The 27,207-nt window shown below is 40.0% G+C and overlaps 1 protein-coding gene across 22 annotated transcripts in view; it reads left to right on the top strand.

Moving 5' to 3' along the window:
* Positions 1-27,207, top strand: part of FOXP2 (forkhead box P2) — a 361,843-nt gene that overhangs the window by 64,463 nt on the left and 270,173 nt on the right. For 21 of the 22 annotated variants that reach the window (XR_014516587.1, XR_014516588.1, XR_014516589.1 and 18 more), the window contains one exon: positions 18,470-18,557. The exons of the other annotated variant lie outside the window; for it this stretch is intronic. The gene's annotated coding sequence lies outside the window, so the exon portion shown is untranslated. The remainder of the gene's footprint in view (positions 1-18,469; positions 18,558-27,207) is intronic. 22 annotated transcript variants of the gene reach the window in all.

Raw genomic sequence — 27,207 nt, forward strand, 5'->3', positions numbered from 1 at the left:
TAGGAATGCAGGTTTAGGATTGTAGCCTCATAACCCAATCCTAACCCATGGTTATTTTTTATTTTGAAAAGTCTGTTTGTATTGGCAGGTTGAGCGAGACTGAACTTCAGGAAGGGTCAGGATCTCAAATCCCCTACTGCCTTAAGTGCATAAGAAGTTTTTCAGAGTGGCATTTAACTCTAGATAATTGGGAAGGCTGTAAAAGTTTGTATGAGAGAGAGAGAGAGCGCGCCCAGTTCCCTTTTTAGCTTTTTGGTCTTCAGGTTCAAGAGGTGCTGATCTAACAATGGAAAGGCCCAACAGTAATTACCTGGTTGTCTATTTTTGAATCTTCTCTGGAGTGTTCTGCTTCAGCATTAAAAAAGCAAATTAATAAGGCAGCAGTGTTAGTCAGGAGTACTTTCATTCTCTCTTTCTCTCCCTCTAGCTGCTTTAGTGAAAGGGCATGAAACCTTAAATGCACAGCAGATTTATTTTATTGACTGGTTAAAATGTATATACCACTTGGCTGTAAAAAACAAAGCTCAGAGCAGTTTGCAGAAAGAATAAAACAATGAAATCATCAGTAAAAACAGTTAAAACAACAATTTAAAATATTAAAATCAATTTTAAAATGCACGTTGCAGTTTTATGCAGATGCGCTCAGTATTTTCAAATGTAATGGGACCTGGGGCCAGCCTAAGACATTTTGCTACCTGAGGCAGAGAGATTCCTCCTCCCTTCCACTTACTTCAATACTGGTAACGGGCCAACATCATCTACTAAACTGAGGCAGTAGGGTTAGGAGCTCATGCACCGCATGCATCTTCAGTCTTCTTTGCCTCATTGCTGCTGCCTACCCCCAAGCATCTGGCACCTGAGATCGCTGACTCACTCTGCCTAATGGTAGGGAAGGCTATCATAATACAGCAGAACATACAAGGGCCCTGACAGAGATGTGCTGCATACTTTCAACACTGGGAGCACCAGCCCTCCTGCATGGCCCATATGTTGTGTAGGCCTGATTGCAACACCACAGGAAGCTTTCCTTATGCATTTTTTTGCATGCTGTTTCGTTATATTATGTGATGCATTAGAACAATGGCTTGCTCAAGAAAGCTTTGCTATGTTTACAGTATTTGCAGTTTGGGTGTGGTTTTTTCTTGGGTTGGAATAATTATTATTTTAAATAAATGGTTAGCTTCTCATTTTGATTTCTCCTATTAAGTAAAGTTGTAAGACAATGACTAAGAGTGACACATAAAAGGTTTTTTTTTCTTGGTGTTAGTAAAAAAGTTGTTTGCAAAGTTCAAGTTTAAACTTGTATGATAAAAGATTTTTATTGCAATCATAATTTTTGTTTTACTTTTAATTTACCATTGTTTGTACACCTTGAGGGGGGGGGGAGAGATGCAACACTTCTGTAACATTAAGTCTGAGAAATAATTACACTTGGCAGTTTTTGTTTGCAGCAATGCACGAAATGCTGAAGGCTTTTGTACAGTTCAAAGAGCACATTCCACAGTTCTAGCAGTTGTCAGTTGCCTGAAGGGATAATTTGAATTCTTGAGAAAAAATGCAATGGATAATGGTGAATGCCTTCACCATTTGGCTTCTTGTTCTGTTTCTCTCTTTATATAGTAATTCACCTTTTAAACGAGTTGCTTAGAGGACAAAGGAAAATACTGATCTGTACAACTTTAATAACCTTTTGTTTGGGCTTTGCTTTTTTGTACATTGTTTATAAATTAACTTTTCATTTTGGCTTCTTAAGATTTCTGCTTGATGGTGTTGTCCTTATGGTAGAAATAAGTTATAAGAAACCTAAGGCTGAGACTGATGCAAAACAAAAATTGAGAAGTCCTCACTGGTGAATCCAGTATTAATAAACTTCTCACATTTTTGGTGATAAATAATATGTTAGGATACTAACTTACCAGTCCGGAGTGCCTGGGTTGATGTTGTAATTTATAGAATCTGGCATGGATTTACAGCATTGGGCAGGTGACGGGTTGGTCTGCATGCTGTTGCTAGGACTTAGCCCTTGTGCAGAAATTGATGTTTGGTGATGCAGTCGCTGGGATATGCTTTGAATTTGAGACAGAGAGATTTTTTAAATTTAACCAAATACACAAATAAATACTGTAAAATTGTAGGTTGTGCAATACTGAATTAGGGTTTGTTTGCTGTGCTTGCTTTATTATTGCTGCACCTTCAAGAAAGTGTACTTTTAAGGAAATGAACGTCCTCTTCTGCCAGGTCACTTCCCATATCATTAGGAATGGTCAAAAAATTTATATACCAATGGATCATAGAAAAAAACCTTGGAGCGTTTTAGTGCTCCAAAAAGTATGGCGATTGTAAGTTAAGGAGCACACTTTAACAGACATGCTGTGTGCACTGTCAACTATGGATGGGGAACTTGTGGTCCTCCATATGTGGTTGGACATTATATCTCCCATTCCTGACCATAAGTCATGCTGATGGGAGTTGGAGTCAAGTAACATCTAGAGGGCAGTAGATTTTGCCCCCCACTTTTACATTAAAAATTGTGGACCTACCCATTGAGCTCAATATTAGGCTGGAGTGTATTTATCCAGGCAGAAATTTTACACATGCAACTTCCCCAATTACTTGCTGCACCCAGTCTCGATGAATGTCACAAGTCAGCGAGGACCTCTGCTTCTCTTAGCCGCTTTAGGTATCATATGAGTGGCTGGCCTTGCAAAACAGCTTTAGCATAAAAGCTTCTTGATTAAAATCCCAGGGCTGGGAGGGGCCAGTGAGGCCCTACTGTGTTTGCTGATTACTGTTTCTCTAACAGAAGTGTATCACTAATACTCCTTACTAATTATTCCCAATTAGTAATAATAATATCAGCATAAATTATCCAATTTTTAATCTTTGCAGCAACTCTGAGTTTTACATGACTTATAGCCAAGCAGAACTGAATATGGGTTGCTGCAGTGCTGTTAAAGTCGTCGTCTTTTGCTTAATGCAGTAAATATATGTAATTCACCTTGTCATATGAATAGAATATTATCTCTCAGCATGCTGTTGCTTTCTAGAAAGTCTTTAGCAAATAATTGTTAATTGGATAAGCTTTGATTCATCTCTTTAAGGTGAAAAAATAAAATAAAATTCTTCAGGAGGGTATCAGCCATCTCATAAAGAAGACATTGCAGCATAGACCAATGGTTTCAGATACTTATTTTGACCCAGTTTTAATTTGAATGATATTATTAAAAATAGTGACATAAATAAGCAAATGTTTAATAATTAAACATATAAGAGTTAAGGGGGGAGTAGTTATATTTTTCTTCTAAATACTGAGCTTCGATGTAACTGCAAATTCATACTACCACTTATTTGGCAGTTCAAATGTTGTTTGCATTGACAGCTCACAATGAAGTTCAAAGAACAGCCATGTAGGTGTCTTAAGCCAGTTGGTGTTATCTCACCTACTTAGGTGTACTATTACAGTACTTAGTATGGCTGGCAGTACTTTAAGTCACAGGTGCTTTATCTAGAGAGAATGATATTTTGTTGTTATGAAGCTGCTGAGGAGACAGGCAGCCAGGGTCCAGTCAGTTTTCTAGAGCAAAATGTATTCAGCATGTAAGCAAAAAAGGTGGCATTTTATAGTTTGAGGGCTCCAGTCACTTATCATGGTTTGATCATGTTTGTAAAGCTTGAAACATTTGTATTTATACAAGGAACACTAAAAAATAATAGCCATGTCTAGATTATTTTTATTTTATTTTAAATATTTTACTATAAATACAGTGGTACCTCTGGTTCCGGACGGAATCCGTTCTGGAGCTCTGGTCGGATCCTGAGGTTTCTGCAAGTGGAGGTGCCTGTTCTGCGCATGCGTGCTGCGCAATAGAGCGCTTCTACTGTATAATAATATAAATAATATAGATACAATATATTAATCTAATATACCGTATTTTTCGCCCTATAGGATGCACTTTTCCCCCTTCAAAAATGAAGGGGAAATGTGTGCGCGCCCTATGGGGCGAATGCAGGCTTTCGCTGAAGATGGATGCAAACCAGTAGATGGAATGGCCTTGATGAGGCCGAGATAATTGAGTGGCAGAAGGAAGAAGTTTGAAACAGGCTAGCATAGATCACTCTTCAACACTCTTTGGTTGGTCACTGAGAGAGTCTGTTGTGGATCATGGTGCCTCCGTAGAACCCTGATCAAACTTTGTGTAACTCCACACGAGCCTCCGCAGAGACCCAGTAATACTGCCCTTCCCCCAAAAAAGATTAAAATTGAATATCTGTGTGTATTACAATAGGAAAGGAAACAGAATAGCTCTGTCAAGGACAGCTTAATACAGCAGAAGGAAAATTTGGTTATGAATCATAGAATCATACAGTTGGAAGAGACCACAAGGGCCATCGAGTCCAACCCCCTGCCAAGCAGGAATTTTGCAGCTCGCTATTGGTGAGTTTAAAATAAATGTGTGAGGAGACTTTTCATTTTGTTGATCTACTGTTTTCTAACATTTTGCATTATAGGCCAAATTTGTCTCTTGAATAAGCTCTATTTGGTTTATTTAATCTATTTTGGTATGATTTACAGCCGCATTCAGAACCCCACAGGTGGCCAGTAAAAGCTTTAGCAATTTCCAATGCAGTTTCTCCTGGCTTAAAAATATATTTTAAAATATATATATATCAAAAGTACATCCTGAATAGTGAGACATGATTACATGACATACAGTCTCCCTTTGAGATCCTCACTTTGTTGGGTAGTCTTTTCATTTATGGTTTTTTTATGTGTGTTTTTTTTTACTCTTGTCACGATGGTCCTTTGGTACAAATAAAAACATTTTCAGACCTTTCCAATCTTGGTTAGTTCAAAAAGAAAAATGATGAATAAAAATATAAGAGCTTAAAGTTATAAGCTGATAAATATTGCAGACGTCCCATGTCAAAGAAATTAAATGAGTAGCATAGGGATACTTGGGGTTATTTGATAGATATCTATTTTTAAAGTACATGACTTATCTTTGCTTTCTGCGATTTGCCTGCCATGTCTCTCTTTTTGTTCTTTGACCAAACTTCTAGTGAAATTGAAAGTGTTTCTATAAATATCAGAGGCAAAACTAAATGTGATTCAGATTCCAAAAGTCAATGCAGCTGTTGCAGCTGGAGGGATAAAGAGAGTTTTCTGCCCATCAGATGAGATTTCTCAATGGAATAGCACCAGACAGGAAAATTAGTCATAATCCCATGTAAGAGCAGAAAAGTGAGGTCTCAGTTTTCATACAAGTATATATTTCATGTCCAAATAAGCTTGCATGGTTCCACCTTAAAAGGAGGACAAATGGACACTCAGAAAAATAAAATCAGTTCAAAATTTGTCCTTAATGTAAGATGTTTTCACAAGCAATTAATTTGTTTTCTCCCAAACTATATATGGTTTGATTATCCGAGTTACTTGCACATATATAAGCTATCAAGCAAATAAGCTCATAACACATTGAGTTTTTACAAATCAGCTTTCCATAAATTGCTCTGATAAATAATGAACTTGTTCACATGTCTCCTTAAATCATAGTGAAAATAAACTTTTAAAATGCAAATGAGCATGTATTATCACACCCTGCTCAGAAATTCTTGAGTCAGTTCTCCCACATTCTTACCTGTACTGTGTCAGGAAGGAAACAAACCACAGGCTGGCTTTGTGTTGCAAACGAGTGCTCATGGTTTGTTTTACTCCTTCTAGCCATACTATTATATATATAATTTTATAGAAAAAATAACAAGTTGAAGCATAATAAACCATTTAATTTGACATGCAAACCAAGCCTGTAGCTATATTACCAAAGAAAAGTATATTGCTTCATCTCAGAAAACTCTAGAAAGAAAACTATGAAAGTTTGCATCGTTGTCATATTTTTGTCATATATATTTTTATACGTAAACAATTTTCATTAACATGGCTATTCAGAAACCAGAATAGTAAGTGAAAGCTGCAGTTCTATGTAATAAATGTATCATACCTTTCCTTCCCATAAGGGCAACTAACAACAATCACAAAATAATTATACAAATAACATCAAGATACTGTGGTTATTCTTCTAACCATAAAGTGAACAAATAGGTACAGTGGTGCCTCGCAAGACGAAAAGAATCCGTTCTGTGATTCTCTTCGTCTAGCGGTTTTTTCGTCTTGCGAAGCAAGCCCATTGACGAATTAGCGGATTAACGCTATTAGCGGCTTTTAGCGGCTTATCTGCTGATCGGATCAGCTGATAAGTAGCTTAGCGGCTTAGAAAAAGGGGGGGAGGGGGAAAAACCCGCAGGAACTCGCAAGGCATTGTCGTCTTGCAAAGCAAGCCCATAGGAAATTCGTTTTGCGAAGCACCTCCAAAACGGAAAACTCTTTCGTCTAGCGAGTTTTCCGTCTTGCGAGGCATTCGTCTTGCGGGGTACCACTGTATGTTTTAAGTTGATGCCTGAAAGTTAATAGCATTGGGGTAGTAGGACACCTAGCTCTCCACTGAAAGGATGTTCCACATCCTGGGCTCTTCCTCTGAGTAGACTCTGCTTTGCATCATTACCATGCCAATGGGGGTGCCACAAATTGAGTCTCCCCCATTGATAACAATGCCTGGACCTTGGCTACTGGAGAAGATGCTCTTTTAAATATTTGGGCCCTAAGCCATTCAGAGCTTTATACAATAGTACTGATGATCTGTGAAGTGTTTTAAGCCAGTACAGTGAGGTCTAACCTCCGATGACCTTCTGGGAGTTCCCTCACTGCAAGGTTACAGGAAACCAGGCAGAGGGCCTTCTTGGTAGTGGTGCCTACCTTGTGGAATGCTCTCCCATCAGATATCAAGGAGATAGGTAGCTATACAACCTTTAGAAGACATCTGAAGGCAGCTTTGTATTGGGAGGTTTTTTATGTTTGATTATATTTCTATATATGCTGGAAGCTGCGCAGAGCGGCTGGGATAACCTAGTCAGATGGGCGGAGTACTACTACCCCTATTACTACTGGTTATTATTTAAGGATGAATGACACTTAGCCCTGTCACACTGCCCAATATAATAACTAATCAGTAGCATTCTGTGGCTTCTGGACTGTCTTTGAGGTGAAGCTCCATGTAGTCTGAATGAGAAGTTATCTCATGGCTAATCCATAGGGTAGTACTTCTCCCATCTGTCTGCTGATAATAAATTGGAGACTAAGGCTGTGCCAGTACCATACTCAGGCCTGAAATGAGACTGGATAATCTGCTTTATACAGGAATGTCTGCAGCTGACCAGCCACCAGCCTCTCATTCACCTGGTCCAAGGAAGGGATAGTTTTGACTGCACAGTAGTTGTCTAAAACTAGGGTCCAGGGAGGGCTTATTCAGGAATAGCTGCACCATTACGCCTTTCAGTATGGTGGGCATTTACCATTTACTAAGTTCATCCAGTCAGTCTTTCCTTGCTAGATATCACATGCTATGGTGGTCTAAGTTCAAGAGGGCAGGTGGTTAGGCTAAGTTCTGCAAGCATCTTGCCATCACCTTCAAGCAGCAAGGACTGAAACTGATCACCCATACCTTGATCAGACAATAGTTTGAACTCCCTCACAGGACTTGCCTCAGTTTTGGCCATTAGTTTGCATACAGCTTTGCCCTCAAAGTGCATCATCAATCCATCACAGTAAACTTCTGACTGGTTAGCAGCTTCCACTATGGATTGGATTTAACTAGCCGCTTGAAAGAGTTCTGCTGGGCAGTTCACTGAGGACACAGTGGAGGCAGAAAAATAAGATTTCTTAATTGATACTACTGCCACCTGATATGCATGAATATTGTTGCAAGTTTTGGATACCGGAATCTGGGGGAGCAAGTAGCCTGTAATTCCTGAAATTGGTGAAAGTTAGAATTGATAAAGATTTGACTAAAATTGTGCCAACCTCTGCTGCATTAAGTTTAGGATAACGTCATGCCAGCTTGATATAGCTAGTCAGGTATAAGCCATTAAGATACAGAGACTGAAATGACCAGTCATTGACCACTCAATGCAAGTCATTAACAAAACAGAAGGTACTGCAAGGACAGAGGGGGCGTCTGCCAGGGTTACAATGGGCGGTGTTAATAGGGGAAGCAATGTTTTGGCAATGTTTATTTGGGAAGAGGAGGCAGGAAGTGGGCAGAATTCCATGCGGGCTGGGGAGGGAGGCTGTACGTACTCAGAGACCTGCTGCTGCTTCTGCTCTGAACCCAAGCTTGCTGAAAATGTGGGAGAAGCAACAGGAAACACTCTTGGGGTGTAATATTCTGCACACCCTCCATCAAGGATAAAGTGTGTATATGTGCAAAAAAACCATGTATCTTTAAGACACCATAGTTTCTGCTGTGCCTCATTTTCCCCAAAGGAAATACAAACCCTGGTTAAGGGCCAAGACTCCTGGAATCTCACACCACTTGGCAGAGATTACAGTGGCCTGTAACAATATGTGCTCTTGTGTTCAGCTGCAGATTTCCAGGAAACACCTAGAATTCTAGAAAATGAAGAAGCTTTCTGGGTTCCTCATGACTGGAGAGGTTGCATGGGAGCCCTTGAGTTGATAGCCCTACCTACCTGGATTTTGGGTCAACATTTTGTACAGCAATATCTGCTACTTTGCTTCTCATATATATAATTGTGTCTGTGCGTGACAGAGCTCACATCCATATCATGCCTGTTCAACATAAATTTAAAAGCCTTCCATATCAGTAAATTAAACAGACTTTCGCCAGTTTTTAATTTACATGTAATTGATCCTTGTTTTCCCCCTTGCATCTCTCTCAGTGAGGAGTTCTTGGAATCAGCCTTTATCTAGGAATGTGCTGTTACAACAAATATGCTTTACATAGCATGCTTTTAACCTACCGCGAGCCGAATTGTTGCAAGAAAGAAAACATTTATTTTTTTCCTGAAAATATTCCTTTTCTTCCTCTTTGTCAGTTCTGAAGTCTCATTCCACCACTCTGGTTTCCATTAATGCATGGTTGTTCACACTGAAAGGCAAAATGTACAGCTTCCCTACGAGGCCACTATTAATTCCACACTATCTCTCTCTGAGTAGTGCAGCTGGCACCCTACCCCCAGGAGAACAAGCTCATCGCTTCTCCCACATGCTTGTTCTCTTACCAGCTCAGGCAGCAGGAGTCCTAAGTTAGCTCTCAAATATTGGTCTTGCTCATGGCAGCACAGAGTGTGCTACAATGCCTCTGGGCTATCTGAAAATTATATTTCTAGCACAGTAGGAGTGAAACTACAGAGCTGTGGTGGCATTCAAAGATAGGAAATTCATAAAGAAGGCCAGATTCCCTCTTCTCCTGAGTAATAAGCAATTGAAGTTTATTTACTTAATCTTTTAAAGTAAAATATAAATGTTCTTGAAGATGAAAAGCATAGAGAACAACATAACTGATTTATATGTTTGGCTTTCAGTGACGCTGTATTGTTCGCATTTGGCAAATGAATACACAAATTAAATCTTATTTGACCAGTGTGATCCTTATTTACATATAACTGTATGCTTTGATTCTTCGCTTTCAAGACAACTTAAATTTATTCATTGTGGTAACCGTGTAGTCTATGTACCAATTGTCAGGATAGGGATCCCCAAGGCAATCAAGTACCCCTTTTTGAAAGTCTGACAACTACCACCTGTTGAATTTTTACTGCACCAACAGAAACCCAAATTCACAGCCCTAGCACCCCAGGATTCTTAGAGAATGAGATGCGGCTCAATACTTTCCTGCAATCTCCCCCCTAAAAATAGGGAAGGGAAAACTTTATTCCACTAGCCTCATTGTCCAGCTTCCTAAGACACTGAATTTAGAATCTGAGGTGCCCTCCTGCAACCTCATGCCAATTGTTTATGTGCCACTCTTGAAGATACATACTGATATTTTTGTGTGTGTGTTCAAGTTTTAAAACACACTGCTCTGTTATGTTATATGATGAGTAGTTATGTATACATTTCTGCAAGTAATAAATCCAACGTGCAAGACACCACACCATTGGGAATTCTGTCTTTTATTTTAATTTCCTTCATAACATTTTGTACATGATAAAACATTAAACATTAAAAAAAACACTTCTGTATACAGGACTGCCTTCAGATGTCTTATAAAGGTTGTATACTTACACTGGTACCTCAGGTTACAGACACTTCAGGTTACAGACGCTTCAAGTTACAGACTCCGCTAACCCAGAAATAGTACCTTGGGTTAAGAACTTTGCTTCAAGATGAGAACAGAAATTGTGCTCTGGTGGCGCGGTGGCAGCGGGAGGCCCCATTAGCTAAAGTTAAGAACAGTTAACAGGTTAAGAACAGTTTCAGGTTAAGGACCTCCAGAACGAATTAAGTTCTTAACCCAAGGTACCACTGTACTTACTTCCTTGGCTCAGGAAGTCACATAACTCCACCCAACATATATCTGATGAAAACAGGGATGTCCTAAGGAAAAGCAGGATATTCCACGATCAAATCAGAACCGGGATGGCTTCTGTAAATCTGGGGCTGGAAAATAGGGACTTGGAGAGTCTCTCCATGATAGTGTTTCCTTGTACTTTATAAACTATATTGCTGTTTATGTGCAAGGCAAGCCTATGCACTCAGAAGTGAGCAGCACTATCTTCCGGTTGTTTAGGAGTGAAGTATTTAACAATCCTAATTCAGAATTGACCAAATAGCAAATTCAGATTGGGAAAGGGGCGAAAGTCTATGATAGTTACAAATGCATAAAAAAAAAAAAAATCACGTAGGAACTTTAAAAATGGAGCAACTTTGAATAGAGCTTCCGATTTCTGTAGCATTGACTTGCCAAGAGCTTGGAAGTATTGCAGTTCAGCCGAGCATTATCAGTAGGCTTCTTGTGTTTGCTCCTCATACAGAAAATAAAAAGGCCTTTTGACTTGAATCATGGACCCCCAAGCAGCATTCTGATTTGTCTCTCAAGAGTCCCCAATGTATGTATTTTTCGGAAGCTTTCTTCCTCTCTTCCTTTTAAAAAATAAACACTTATAAAATATATTGCTTGCAGTTATGTTCCAAATGACTGGCCTGTGAGAAGCTACCTGCCTTCACTGCCTCTGTTTGGTTTCGTGTTCAGCCTTTATGATCAAAGTTGCACCATAGTCATGGGAAGAGGGGGGAAAAACTTGTTTCCTTTATTTTTGAGATGGTACATGCCTCTGCTCCCCCTCCACTATGTAGTATAGATTAAAAAGTACACATCCAAACCCCTCTCCGCCAACTTCCATCATTTTCAGTGCACATTCCAGGTGCATTGGCATAAAGTCAACCTGAAATTGTTTGACTTTCTATAGCTTTTTTTCAGATCTAATTTTGTAGTGTGTGAAAATTTACCAAAAGCAGAATAATGGTAGAAATGTTGCTTGTCACTTGATTCTCTGTAATGTGTTTCTTTTCAGCAGACAATTGGTTAGTTGGACTTTAATATTAGCACAAGAAATTTGTATTTTTTCTTTTTCTTTTAACCTGGAAAATAATGGAAATACTGGTAAAAATGAATTATATGTACAGTGGTACCTCAGGTTACATGCTCTTCAGGTTACATACGCTTCAGGTTACAGACTCCGTTAACCCAGAAATATGGTTTCAGGTTAAGAACTTTGCTTCAGGATGAGAACAGAAATTGTGCTTTGGCGGCGCAGCAGCAGCAGGAGGCCCCATTAGCTAAAGTGGTGCTTCAGGTTAAGAACAGTTTCAGGTTAAGTACGGACCTCCGGAACGAATTAAGTACTTAACCCGAGGTACCACTGTACTTTAAAATAAAACATGGACTTTTTTACACTACTTTTTAAAAATGCATAATTTATAACTTAGCCAACGAAATGGTTCTAGTTGGAATATTTATGAAATTTGCTAGTCAGTCCTATACATCTTTATCAAGAAGTAAGATCCACTCCGTTTAGTGATTATCCTAGGTAAATGTGTATAATATGTCAGTATTTCAAGGGAGAGGGGAAAAGGTTGAAGGGCTAGGTCAGGGGGACAGCAGAGACAGGATACTTGAGACTAGCATAGGTAAGGTCAGCAAGGCAGGATGCTGGCTGATGGCCCCTGATGCTCAAAAGGTTGCATGCTGTTTGCTGCTGATTGGCCTGGCAGTGCATATCCTGCCAGTTCTGCTGCACTCATGCTTCCTTCACCCTTCCACGGGCACCTGCAGCTCAAGCTTTCCTTTGTCTATGCAGAACAATACTTGTTGCAAGGAACTGAGGAGGTGGCAGTGTGACAGCAGCAACAGCATAACTGCCTTCGGTGCTGAGCAGAAGCGGGGGTACGCTGCTCAGCAAACAAGGTGAAAGGCTGGTGTGTGAAGGAGGCCAGTGGCTGAATACCTACCACCCACCTGAACCTCAGTTGTGAAAACAGCAAAGCAGTTAGGTTTGTGCTGCAGCATATGCACAGAGGTTGAAGACTGGGTGAGCTAAGTGCAATTGATGGCGTGCTCCCCACTGTGAGGGCAGCAGCAATATACCCAACTGTGTTTGCTGCTGCACTCAGGCACTGGGGTGGCCACAGTTGCATGTGTTACCATCCATTCTGTGGATTCTATGTTGCCTATGAATCTGCTACATGCACTTCTCCCATTACAAGTGAGAGGTAGGCAGCATCTGTACTGAGTGGCCTGTTCCCTTGTTAAGAAACCAGGAGGAGGGGGTGGCATCAACAGGAAAAAGCAATGGGAAACTTGATTTACATCCATTACAGTGGTACCTCGGGTTACATACGTTTCAGGTTACAGACTCCGCTAACCCAGAAATAGTACCTCGGGTTAAGAACTTTGCTTCAGGATGAGAACAGAAATTGTGCTCTGGCGCGGCGGCAGCAGGAGGCCCCATTAGCTAAAGTGGTGCTTCAGGTTAAGAACTGTTTCAGGTTAAGAACGGACCTCTGGAACGAATTAAGTACTTAACGCGAGGTACCATTGTATTGAAATGGCCTTTTACCTTGCTGATTTTAAAGTCATGATTGATATCAAGGTGATTTAAAATCAGTGATTTAAATCATGTCAAAATCAACAAGATAAAATCATGACATAAAACCAGCAGTTCTCAGCTGCTAACAGCTTATGGGGGTGGGGAACCTCTGTCACAGTGTTATACATTAAGTAATCAAATTGCAGCGTTCATGAGCTGACTGTCCTAAAGATATCTAGTAAGCTTCACCATCTGTTTTGTTTAGCTGAAATATGAATGTGCATCTGTTTCCCCTCCTGACGAAAAGGCAAAATAATAAATCTAAGTAAATCATCCAGTTAAATGTGAGATAATAGAGAGCATTAATTCTCCGTTCCTCGAAAACGTTACCTACTAAATTGAGCAATTTTCCTAGGAAAAATGGTGGAGGCTTTTACGATTTATAAATAATCCACCAAATTCTGTGAAATGTAAGGAGGGAATATGATGGCAGTGGTCACTGTCATTCTCACGCCATTTCAGTTTCTTCTTCTGGAGGATATGAATATGAACTTGGATGGAATGACACCAACTACTTGTATGTCTGACCCTTTCCCTTCCTTGGCTTTATCCATTTATTGGCTCCAAAGGGTGGAATGTTTGGGTAAGGGTGTGTGTGTGACAAACTTTTATTTAAGAGATGGCCACTGTTTTAGTGAGCCTAAAGGAGGCAGTGGTAAGACCCTTTGTTAAAAAAGAAAAGGGAAGGAAGGATAGAAGGAAAGAAAGGGCACTACCAAACACTTTTGGCCAGGTCTCTAATCTTCCATATTTGAGTAAAGTGGTGGCCTGTGTTATGACTTTTCAGCTCCATGTCTGGTGTTTCCTCTACATACCCAAGCAATGTACAATTCAGATGAATGGGGGAAATACTATATTTTTAAAGTAGTAATAATTATTTGGAGATCCTTTAAGATTAGCTTGTATTTGCTATGTTGTAGGAGAACAGATCAACAATACATCTTGTTATTGTTATTTTCCAGTCTTATTTTTGAAATGCATAAACACGTGCAGATATACAGGTGTATTCATACATGTTCACATGCATCTCTGAGTGAAAGCAAGGCTAACTTTAGTTAGCAAATACATGCATCGCATGCATAATTTGACCTTGTTAGAAAAATATGTGTGTGGGCAAAACCTAATTTTATACAGGAAAAATATGAGAATAACATAATACTTTTAAAATATTCTTACTTACCCAATTTCCTTTGTGTATTTTACAAATAGGATGTGATGTTTTGAATATGCTTCAGGGTTCAGTAGTTAGTATAATGTTCTATTTTCTGCAGCAAAAGCATGTCAAGGTGATCTCTGTGGGTGGTTAATATTTTTGGAGTTTTAGTTTTGAACCATGAAATTATGTAAAATTGGAGAGCTTGGTTCTGTGATGTCTTTAAAAGAGAAATTAATGGAGAAGGGAAGCACAACTGTAGTACTTTTCATTGAGGATTGTGAATGCTGTAGTTTTAGTTAGAGATACTATCTAATCACTTGTTTTTTTAGTCATGCTTAATATTGGAGAAAATGTTGATGTGTTAGGTTTCGTCCTGTTGAAATTGCATATTATATGAATCATGGGAAAGGGGAAGTAGAATGGCACGTATCCATATCTGCTAGTTGGCCAGGGGATGCCCATCCTGTCTTAATAGTGGTTTCAAGAACACAGTGGCTACATCAGTTTTAATGTTCTTACCAGGGAGCATAAAAATGTTTTAAGTGTCAGTTTTATTGAGTAGCAGTAATATTTCTTCCTCTAGAACCGTCCAAGTATTGATTTTTAATCAGTGTCTTATCAGTCTACTAATAGAGGATGTCTGTGTCGTCTGCCCAGGTAACTTCCTGGGGCAATTGTTTCTGGGGCATGTATACAGTGCGACTAGTAGAGATGCAACTGCTGGCATTTACCGGGACTTGGTGGCATTCATATCTTCTTTGAGATGGGCCCCCCCCCCCCACTTACGAAGGGGCTATGTGCTGGGCCCCTGTGCACATAACTGAAATTGTGTAAGGTGGAGAGCACCCCACGTGCATAGAGTGGAGAGAGTCTGAGAAACTGACTCACATGTGCTGCTAGGGCTGCTGCCTGGAAGTCACTTGGGGCCACTGCCCCAAGCCTTCCCTCCAGTCCCTCCCATTGTAGTGGGCTAGTGGCCGAGAGTGACTTCCAGGCAGCAGCCCCGAGTGAGGGAAGGCTTGGGATACACTGAGCAGCATTCCCAAGTGACCTTTAGGTAGCAGCCCGGAACCCCGAGTGCTCCATTTCAATTGATTGATTGATTGCAGTGATCTGTGTAAAAGCTGTCATGCATGAGTAGAACACGCATAAATGGGGGATGGGGTGCGTGTATATGTGTACATAAACCATATATCATAGAGACACCACAGACTCTGCTATCCCTCATTCCATGGAAACTGAACCCTTGGTAAGTGCCTAGAATCTCACACCACTTGGAGATAGAGATAGGGTGCAACAGTATTTTCTTAGCAATATGTGACATTAATCCAAATATATGCGACACTTCTTAATTTTCCCTTAAGCAAAGAGTTTTCCAGAATAGAATCACATAATTTTTGGTAGGCTGAAAACACCTTTCCTTCATTCAAATTCATATCTAAATTAAAGGGAAAGGCCAACTTTTGAAATGGGGATGTTGGGAACATACAAAAAATTGTCACTTTTTATAGGTACAGTTTTAAGTCACGATATTGCCAAATAGCTCTTATGCTTCATTACTTGATATTTAAAATATGCTTTCATGAATATACGGAACACACTGGCAAATTAATACTCTAGCAGCATAAGTAGTGATATAAAATAGCATGTAAAATTTGGCTAATGAGATCACAGTAAGTACTTGGACCTCTTCATGAGCTCATTTCACTTTCACATGATTATAAAACATAACTGTTAATTTATTTTTTGCATGTCCTTGTTAATTATAATGGTATCCAGTAGTGCTGCTGTAGTTAAGGGTCTCTCAATATTTCCTTACAGAAGGGTTACATAACTAAAGAGCCAGTGCTGGATTGTAGTGGGAAATTTTACACACAATTTCATTCTTAATTCACAATAGCTTGAATTAAAACTGTTAGAGTATAATTGTCCCCATTCTCTATTTTAGGAGACTTCTGGAGTTATGCTGTGTGTGGGTTAAAATGGATAACCATTTTTATTAGTTGTTAATAGTTTAACCATTTTTGTTTTAGTTTCCTGGGTAGTGGAATAAAGGGAGAGGTAAATCTTTTGATCCTACTTTGTATTGAGTGAGCTCCCCTAAGGTGAATTAAGAATTGGCTCAACATATGCAGCCCTTCTTGAGAAGTTACAGGAAAAGTTTGTCTCTCCTGTAACTTCAGGGTTGAAATGTTGGTATAAGTATACTCACAATGCCATGAGCATATGTCATATCATATTGCTCCCTAGAACTGTACTTCTCAATTCCACTGATAGGAGACAGTTACTTGGATATTTGCCCTTTCAGCAGCATAAGAGGGATTTAGATGAGGATAGAGGACAGCGGTTGATATTGCCCATAGTTTGCTGGCATGCATCTGCCTTGAGAGACAACGGAGTGCACCTCTGGGGGTGAAGTCAAACGGCTGCATTTGCAGCACTGAAGTGACCTCCCTGGGGTGCTAGCCTGGGCAGTGTGTCTCCCCCCAAAGTGGAGACTGTTTAATCAGGTGCTCTGGTTATGTAGTTCATATCAGTGAACAAGAGCTTAACAGAATATAAGGAACAAACATTAAATACAGTGGTACCTCGCAAGACGAATACCTCGCAAGACGGAAAACTCGCAAAACGAAAGGGTTTTTTGTTTTTTGAGCTGCTTCACAAGACGATTTTCCCTATGGGCTTGCTTCGCAAGACGGAAACGTCTTGCAAGTTTGTTTCCTTTTTCTTAACACCGTTAATACAGTTGCAACTTGACTTCGAGGAGCAACTCATAGCACGCGGTGTGGTAGCCTTTTTTGAGGTTTTTGAAGACTTTGGTGATTTTTGAAGCTTTTCCAAAACTTTTCTGACACCGTGCTTCGCAAGACGAAAAAAATCGCAAGACGGCAAAACTCGCGGAACGAATTAATTTCGTCTTGCGAGGCACCACTGTAACTTTTATGTATGCTCCCATAAAGCAAAAGAATCTTACATCTTCTCATTTTGCATTCTGAGCAGGTAAAGAATTTTGGAGGATAAGTGATTCTCAAATCATAATACAGCTGAATATTATGAACTGGACATATTCATATTCCAAATGAGGTGATTGTGAATATTATGACATTAGGAGCACTAATAGCGCTCCTTGGTGGCTTTCTGTAAAACAAACATATGAAAGGAATAGCAATAGTATGTGTTACAAATGCACCTGTAATTCTGTAGCTTAAGCTATTCAGCTGCACAATTAGTCCTCCTTTGGTTTTGTTTTTCCTTTAGACGCCTTGTGGCAGGGTCCCTGTGGCCCCGGGTTGTTTGAGGGCATTGTGTAATTATGCCAATCAAATTCTCCTTTTAGCAAGTGTGACCTTTTGCAACCTTCTCATAAATATTGTGCCCTTAAGTTTCATTGCACATTGGACTCCTGCATGCAAAAGACCCCAGACCCAGTCAACAGCATATCAAGTCAAAATGGTTATTAAGCGGCTGGGCTAGCAAATGCCTCTGCCTAAGTCTTGGAGATTTACTCTCAATTGTAGTAGATTTACTCTCAATTGTAGTAGATAGATTTAGAGTCTGGGATCTTAGGGAGCAATCCATATCCCCGATCTACCACTCAACTACCATCATCACATGTTTCATGTCTTCATTGGGGAAAGGGTACCAAATGGAGGACTGATTTCCAAGCATTTGCTCCATAGTGAGTATTGGGAAGTTAGATTTTATTGCACAACACCCCTGTCTACTGGCAATGTGAAGATTCCAGGAGTTCCAGGTGCTTACCCAAAGTGTGTGTTTCCTTCAGAAGGAGGCACAGCAGAGACTGTGGTGCCTTTATGATGCATGGTATATTTACACATATATCCAACCTGAGCCTACGATGGAGGCTTTCACAGCATTAATACCCCAAGAGGGCCTTCTTTCTTCCATAGCTGCAACTTTGGATTTAAACAGAAATAAAGCATCACTCTCCTGGTTCTTTGCTTTTAGCTCACATCACTCCAACTCTCTGCTCTCAACTCTAGCTTTGTTTTTCTAAGGAGGAGGCTCCACCCATTTGCTGTCATACACAGAGCCCTTTCCTTTGTTCTGCTTAATGACACCTCACCTCACCAGGAAGCTAGCTTGGCTATTCCAAGAATTGGAAAGGGGGCCCAGGCATTCAGCCTAACCCTTCCCCCAACTCATAGCACTATGATGAATGACAGTTATTGTTCACAAGAAGGTTTGGTGGCGATGCCGGTAAATACATCATAAAGTGAAATGGAAATATATATCACTAGTCAGGGTAACACACAAGTTATAGCTGTCATATTTGGCTTTTATCAGGTGGTCTGCAATGCTGGAATTGATGTGCTGTACCACTCCAATTCAAGGCTGAAAATTAGAAAGGCTTTTTGAAGTCTGCAAAAGGAAGGTAAGTACAGATCATTACTGTCAACTGCATTTCCCCCATCATAAAATTGTGCTTGTTTCTCTCTTCCCCCTAAACAAACAAACCCCAGTGTAGATCGTGTGTTCTGTGATGAACATTGCTTCTTATGTAAAGCTGGTTCTGGAGACCATCAGTAATCAGGTTTTGAGCCAGAGGGAAGACAACTAGTATTGTTCACATAACTTATTTCTTTTCCTGCCCACAAACTTTCAAGATTATGCCAAGAGGGCTGGCCTAATCTTGCATGATGTGAAACTTCAGGCATAGACTCCGATACAGCTGCTGCTCTGTGTGAGCAATGAACTTTGAATGGAAACCTTCTACTTGAAGTGTGTTGTTTTTCCGGGTTTCCTTTTCAGAAGATTGGTGCCAGTTCTCAAACCTGATTTAAAAGTAAAAAGCAAATTGTAGCTTTGTGTGTAGTTACGTGTGTAGAGCTGCAGAGGAGAACTACACACAAGATTCTACTGTGCACACAGAGGGTGCACTGTCCCATGTGACATATGTCAGAGAAGAGGCACTGGTCAAGACAAAACAAAAGCCAAATTGTGCCCCTTGCTTATCTGAACCCCTTTTCAACCCCTTTTCAACGGTTAGGGCTGTACCTCATATGGCCATTGCCTAGAGCCAGCAGGCGGGGAAATAGATATATCCACCATAGTGGATTACGCAACCAAATATCCAGAAGCCATTCCGTTGCGAAACACTGAAATGGAAATGGTGGCAACTGCTTTAATTAACTATATGAGTAGATTGGGCTGTGCCAGTAAAATAGTCACTGACTTAGGTTCTTCTTTCACATCAAGACTAATGAAAAGACTATGGGAAGTGTGTGGTCTTAAGCATTTAACATCAACACCTTACCACCCTGAAACTATTGGATTAGTTGAAAGATTTAATGGAACCCTAATGAGAATGATTAAAGCCTATACTGCGGAAAATCCCAATGATTGGGATGACAAGATACAACCAGTACTGTGTGCATATAGGGATGTACCCCAAGAAAGTACCGGGTTTAGCCCATTTGAATTATTGCTGGGACGTAAAGTGAAAGGGCCCCTGGACTTACTTCACATGAATTGGGAAGAACAGCGAGATCAAGATCCAGAGTCCGTAGTGGAGTATTTGTTTAATTTGCAGAATACCTTAAAGAGATCCCTAGAGTTAGCGGGGGGGGGGGGGATTTAAAAAGTTCCCAAACCAAGAAAAAACCTGGTATGACAAGAAGGGCAGGGTAAGGTCATTTGCACCCGAGAGTGAAGTATTGCTGCTGAGACCAATTAAAGGGAACAAACTACAATTAGCTTGGGAAGGACCATATAAAATAATAGCCAAAATGAATGAAGTAAATTATGTGATCCAACAAGAAGAGGAAGGGCAGAAAGTGGTGCATGTAAATATGATCAAACCTTATTTTAGAACAGAAAACTGGGCACTGTATGCCCTACGAGAGGATCCAGGTGAACCAGACATACCATGTTGGGGGGATGAGAGAGAGAGTCCCAGGGTAGTTTAAAGGACATAAAATTGGATCCATCTTTAACCCTTAAACAGTAAGAGGAAGTAAAACAGATCTTGCAGGAATATGAATCCTTATTCAGTAATATTCCAGGAGTGGCCAAGGGTGTGGAACATTGGATAGACACAGGGGAAGCCAAACCCATTGCTGTGAACCCCTACCAGATACAGAATTGGGGCCATATTATGCCAGCCAGGACCAGAGGGAGACCTACATCCAATCACCTACATCAGCAAAAAGTTACTGCCTAGAGAAAAGCACCTCTCGATGGTTGTTAAAAAATGTTTGGCAATTGTGTGGGCCCTTCAAAGATTGAAGCCGTACATCTGGGGATGAGGCTTTGTGTTATGTACAGACCACTCACTATTGATATGGCTGTGATCGATGAAGAGTAATAGTAAGTTGCTGCAGTGGGCCTTATTACTATAAGACTTCAATTTTACCATCAAAAGTGTGAAAGGATCCTTGAACATTGTGGCGGATGCCTTATCACAAAAACCAGAGAGTGAAGGATGAACAGAGACAATCAACAATTTACTTGTTTATGTGTGTATATATATATATATATATATATATATATATATATATATATATGGGGCAAAACAAAACAAAACACAAAACTGTTTGATCAGGAGTGTAACTCTAAGAAGTTAACTCTCCTGAATCGAAACTTCTTAAGGGGGGAGGTATGTGATGTTAACATATGAGAGTGCTGGAGGTGAAATAGTTAAAACAAGTTACCCAATCAGAACCCAGGGGGGTGGAGTCACAGGGACTATAAAACCAGCTCTGGGAGAGGTGAAGGAGGAGTTTGTTGGGAGTTGGGTGGTTGGTTGGAGTGGGAGTGAATTGGAATAGAGTCTGGGTAGGTTGCGTTAGTGTAGCGAAATAAGCTGAGTCAGAATCAGTTATGGGCTAGGAAGACAAGTAAATATCTGAGAGGTGGTTTAGTGAGTGAGAGCAGGTGGCGGAAGTTATAGGTCTGGATAGGCACCCCATGATTGTAATGGGCTGATACTGTTTATGAAACCACACACTTGTTAAACTGCAATAAATAAACAGAAGTTTATGTTCCAGTTTAACCCTGACTGGACTCAGTATTGTACCAGGTAGGGCCTGGGTGGTGTCAGCGAGAAATAAAGTGGTGGCACAGGGATCAATAGACGGTGAAACGTCCGGGGACCCTGTGTGATCGCCACAGTCCACTGTAATCAGCCTGCTGCCAAGGTAGAGCATATTCCTTCCTTATGACATTGCAAAAATGCAGGTCTTCTCTCTGGCTCCTTAGCCAACAAACTGACATCCATGCCGCCTCCCATTTTGAGTACTTGAGTCTTCTTGCTGGGAACTCACTGTGATCCCTCACATCTATCCAGATTTCTCTTCCAGAATCAAGTCATGTTTCTCACAACGCAGAGTACTAACCACTATACGATCACGGCTGAATCAAGTCATATTTCTCATTGCTTTGATCATGTGATGTTTCTCCTGAAATCCTAAATTTGGGTACTGTGTGCTCCCAGATCCAGCACAATCTCCTTATACTGTACTCACAGAACATATTTGTAAATATGTCACTCTTACTTCTTTGAAGTCTAGTATATTTCCTTGTTTCCTTCCTGTATTGTTACTTAACCTTTTACTAGGCCTATGCATGTATAACTAAAACAACAACATACTGCTTTAGCTGAGATTCCTGCATTGCAGAGGGTTGGACTAGATGACCCTTGGGGTCACTTCCAACTCTAAGATTCTATGCTTCCCTCTTCCCTTTCCTCTGTTTCCCCTATGTCAAATGTTAGACTATAAATTTCTTAAGGCAGAGACTTGTCCTTCTGTATCTGTGAATAACATGCAGTGATGGAGATTAGATAGATAGATTTGTGTGTTTATATCTGTGTGTGTATGTATATGCACGTATATGGGTAGGTTAATAATACATTTTGACTGTTGTAATAGTTGAAATTGAGCATTAATTGATATAGCTTCAGTGAATATTATGGGGACGCGGGTGGCGCTGTGGGTAAAACCTTTTTTGTTTTAAGAATAATTTTTATTAACCGACCAATCACATCAAATCAAACCAAATTACATAAATTCCAAATTACACAGCCGAATTTTAGATTTTTGTTGGGGGTACCCATATTTCAAGTTCCAAAGGGGATCCAATCAACTACTTGCTTCTTGCTGCTGTTTTAATGTCTACAAATCTAACCATATGATGTTCACCGTACTTCTAGTCCTTTCTTGTTGTTTTTCCACATCTCTTGTTATTTTCATATATTTTTCCTTTCTCTTTGTGACCTCTGATAGTCTCCACAAGCTGGTTAAAACAGTTTGTAATCCTGCGTGGATATTATTATTTTTATCCAGTATCCATATCCAGACATTTTCCATATAACATCACTTCCATACATCAAAACAGTCTTAGCGTCATTAATCTTCACCAATCTGCCTCCTTTCTCAAACCTCTGAGGAAATTCACCAGGAATGCAGTCTGAAAACAAGTCCATTCCTCCTCCCGGCTATAAATCCTTTGGCAAGATGGCGACTCTGAATTAATTGCTGCGCCATTCCAAAAGCTCTTATTGCTTCTCGATCTCCATAAAGCATACTTTTGGTTAAAGTTTATCTCCACACAGACCTTAATCATCCTGCTTGGGTCTGTTAAACTGACGGTTCTAATGAGGAGGGGTTCTTAATAAATCACATAGAAGGAAAGTAAAAAAGTCCCCCCCCCATTCAGTCCCGTTGCCGACATACCCAGTTTTTGGTGTATCTTCATCGTAAAATATTCCTGTTGCTCCAACCCGTCGTTTTCTTTCACAGAGGTCACTTAAATTAGCAGTCTTCATTCCCCTTTTTCACTTGAAATATGTGCATTTGCTTCTTTTGTAATTAATTATTCCAAATTGCTGCAGCTAGTGCGCGATCAGAGACAGCGTCCAGGAGAGCCGAGGTCCACACGGGGGCATTCTGCCTAGTGCCCTCACCCTCTTCTTTCGAATTTGAGGGTGATTTATGGGCACAGCTGGCAAGGGCAGTGTTCCCCATTACCTTGGGGCAACAAGGGAGGCTGCCCACTCCCATAACAGCCTCTTAATTACCCCGTGTGGGTCGGAGAGATGGTATTGTTGGCCATCTTCCAATGTGCCCCTAGTGCCCCCCCCGCTGTGGGTAAAACCTCAGTGCCTAGGACTTGCCGATCGTATGGTCGGCGGTTCGAATCCCTGCGGCGTGGAGAGCTCCCGTCGTTCGGTCCCAGCTCCTGCCCACCTAGCAGTTCGTAAGCACCCCTAAGTGCAAGTAGATAAATAGGTACCGCTTTATAGCGGGAAGGTAACGGCATTTCCGTGCGCTGCGCTGGTGCTGGCTCGCCAGAGCAGCTTCGTCACGCTGGCCACGTGACCCGGAAGTGTCTTCGGACAGCGCTGGCTCCCGACCTCTTAAACGAGATGAGCACGCAACCCCAGAGTCGGACACGACTGGCCCGTACGGGCAGGGGTACCTTTACCTTTACCTAATGGTTGAAATCGAGCATTAATTGATATAGCTTCAGTGAATATTATGATCCTTTTCTGTAGTAACATGGTATTGATGACCTGAGTGGCACAGTAATGAGCTAAATGCCCCCCAAATAATAAAAAAACAAAGAAAATGGGTTGATCCTTGGATAAAATTTTCCTTTGTGTATGGTTCTAGGGATTAGACCATTTCACATAATATTGTGTCTGAGTTAGTAGCGCATGCAGTCCCAGGACTTCTCCTGCATCTTGTAAATGCGATCTTAGCTCCGACAGACCAAAACAGCTAGAGAATAGAAAGTATGACCTGATACTGCTATTTTTTAATGCAACTATATTAAAGTTAGACATAGGTTTGTACCTTACATACGAGGTAACAAAAATATCAAAATAGCATTTTAAGTTTTCAACAGGTTTGTGGCTGAGCTCTAATCCCTTTTCAAACTGTTAATAAGAAAGACAAACTGGATAATTAGGGGCTTTCATTACATTTTTCAAAATTAGGTAACATTGCAGTACAGAATTCGAATTGTCTTAAGTCTAAATTCTGCATATTAACCTTTTCCAAACTGAACTGGGTCTCATAAAGATGCCATTATGATTACTGAAATATTGTGTACAAAGTGAGCAGCAGATAGATGGGTCAACCCTCAATTTTCTATCAGATTATTATGATTGGGTAGATTTTTCTCATTGTTACTTTGTGTTGAATGATTATTATTGATTTATGTAGTTTTTGATAGTTTGGATGCCTCGAGCATGAAAGTGGAAAGACAAGATACAAATCTAATAAAGAAATGTCACTATGCACAGGTGATGTAGGCATCTTACATAGGCGTAAAACGTATGTGCTAGGAAATAATTGTCTTATTGGAAATTAAGTGAGTTAGACGTGTGAAAAGTGTGTTCTGTTAGGCCTGCATGAGCTATACTACCAAAGAATTAATGGAGTGGCATGAGCTGTATTCTAGAAGTTTTCACATTCCTGGCTAGAAAGTAAATGATATGATATCAGTGAGTGCGAAAGGATGAATAATAAAAGAAATTATAATATATGTATATCAATCAATACTTATTTATGTTGATATTTGTAAAAAAAAAGTGTGTTCATTGTCAAGCTCTGTGGGGAACTAACCAATTTCATGACACATTTGAATCACTCTAACAAGATAATTGTAGCCTGTTAGAACTCTTAGACACGTTAGAACTTATAGAAACATATTAAATGGAATTTAGAAATGAACATAGTCCTTTCCCTTCTTTTGCAAAGTCAAATGTACTTTGCATTTGTAAAAATCAAATTTGTGGCCTGGAACTACTAGGTAGTAAATTTTCCTATGATTATACAAAGTAGCAAAATATGGATTTTAACAGGCCTCCTTTTCAATTGAAGTGAACATTAAGTACATTCTTAATGGTCTGATTTGCTGGGAAGAGCACTATTACAATAATCTTCTTTTTTACAGCCCATATCAGAGATGAACTTGCATCACTTATTACAAAGTTTATGCTTTGGGAGACATTTTCACGGTATATCCAAGTGATGCCCGACATTTCTTGGAATTAATGATATCATCTTCCAAAAAGAGTTGTTTCTCAAACACATTTGATTGTTTTGCATGTAGTGGCTATTAACAGTAGCTATTTTTGAAATCTCCAACAGGTCTTTTTAAAGATACTAAAAACTGCTGCTGTTTCAGTTACTGTTTGAAAACTTTATAGAAGAGAAGGCATTATAGCCTAGCATTGAGGCACAAGTAGTAGAGGTGAAAACTCCATAATCTTCACTTGACTGGACTTTTAAATGAATTTTAAATCTTGAAAACACTGGTCTATCTCTGTACGTAGTTGTTACGTAGAGTAAACTGGACGTTAAACACAGGCATCATGCCAAGCCCTAGTTTGGAATCGAAATCAGAGACCTTCCACACATGAACCATAGTTCAGAGCTGATGATCTACTTTAATTCTCTTTCTGCTGAACATGCCAGTCTCTCTAGATGCAGTAGTCTCTGAAACAGCAGCTGGCTGTAACAGTGGTTTGTTAACTTAGATACCACACCAGATTAGCACAAACCATGGTTTGCAAATCGCTTCAGACCACAGTTCTGATTCAGGCTTGTTCTCAGTCAGAAACCATGGTTCTGACAATTTGGAGATTACTTTAAACTGCAGTTAAATTTTCTTCACCATGGTTTGGGATGATGTCTGAATTGAAATGGAGCTTAGAGCACATTCCAAGCTGTCAACTTCTTTAGGAAGATACTTTTGTGTTGAATTAGGCACCTGTGTTGTTTAAGCATATTGTAGTGTCAAGGGAGAATTTTCTTTTTCCCCTCCACTGCTACTTCACTCTGCCTTACTTGCTTATTCACTTCTGCCTTGTCTTACTCTAGTGTTCTCAGTGCAACTCACACCACAGCAGGTCTAATGTAGATTGACGCCTTTGCCAGAGGACTGATTGAAACTTGTGTCTCATAGTTGCTAATGTTCACTGAACCATTTTATTGAAGATAAAGTAAATAAAATAGATTGCCATATGAGAATTCTCTGAAATCAAATGGAATAATTTGACAGGTTTAAGCCCGTGAAAAAAGCAAAGCACTGAAGCAGACGGGAATACTTTCTATTCACAGCATATCAAGGAAAAAGTTGTTTTCATTGTGTGTGATCTTAAAAGTACCTGTAAATATACCCCCAAATGGTAAAGTTGAAAATCTGTTAGCAAGGTTTAAATATTATTATTAAAAAGTAAGTTTAAAAAGGCTTAATAACTTTATGAAAAAGAACGCCGCTTTGTCAACTGTTGTATGAAATTTCAGCACATAGATTGCTAACCATCTACCGGTATTTATCAGCACATTCATAATACAGTTTATTGTGTGTTCTGTAGGTAGAGATGACAGGCATAGGAAACCTGTATGTTTAATTGCATTTCATTTGAATAAAATTGAATTGCTGTTTGAAAATTGTAATGTGCTGCATTTAAAGAGAAACAAGTAATCATTGCTGGCAAATAATTTTAACTATATGGTTTGAATGTACTGTAGCATTACTGGTTTATGTAATAGATAGCAGCTTATCTGAACTGATAATTTTTTGCACCAATTCCAGCCAAATTCCCCCCTACCCTCCGGTTTCTTTTTAACCTCTTTCAGCCTGCACAACTTATGATCAGCCAAGCTGACTTTACCCACCAGTAATGAATTCTGTTTGACAGCCCCCCCCCCCCCAGTTTTTACTGTCCTGGGCAGACAGCAAAAACAGGATGTTTAGTGGGACATATGTGAATTGTTGCCTGTATTTGGCTTCATGAGTCACAAGATGTGCAGCTCAGTATGAGTGATGCCTTTTCATGCTTTTCCATGGCATGTGCATTTCCACACACTTTGTCCTTTTCTCCCAAAATTGATTGGGGGACAGGGTGTTACAGTTTATATGTTCTCCTTATGCCACAGGGCCCACCTATGTTACTTGTATAGGAAAATAATTGTTTTCTGGAGATGCGGGCATCTCCCCTCTTTCTTTTATTATTAGCCAGTTAACTGTCCATTTACGCGACCGGTTGTGAACTCTCTTCCACTTCCCTT

Source organism: Podarcis liolepis (assembly GCF_965112155.1).
Source record: "Podarcis liolepis genome assembly, chromosome: 10".
Lineage (NCBI taxonomy): Eukaryota > Metazoa > Chordata > Lepidosauria > Squamata > Lacertidae > Podarcis > Podarcis liolepis.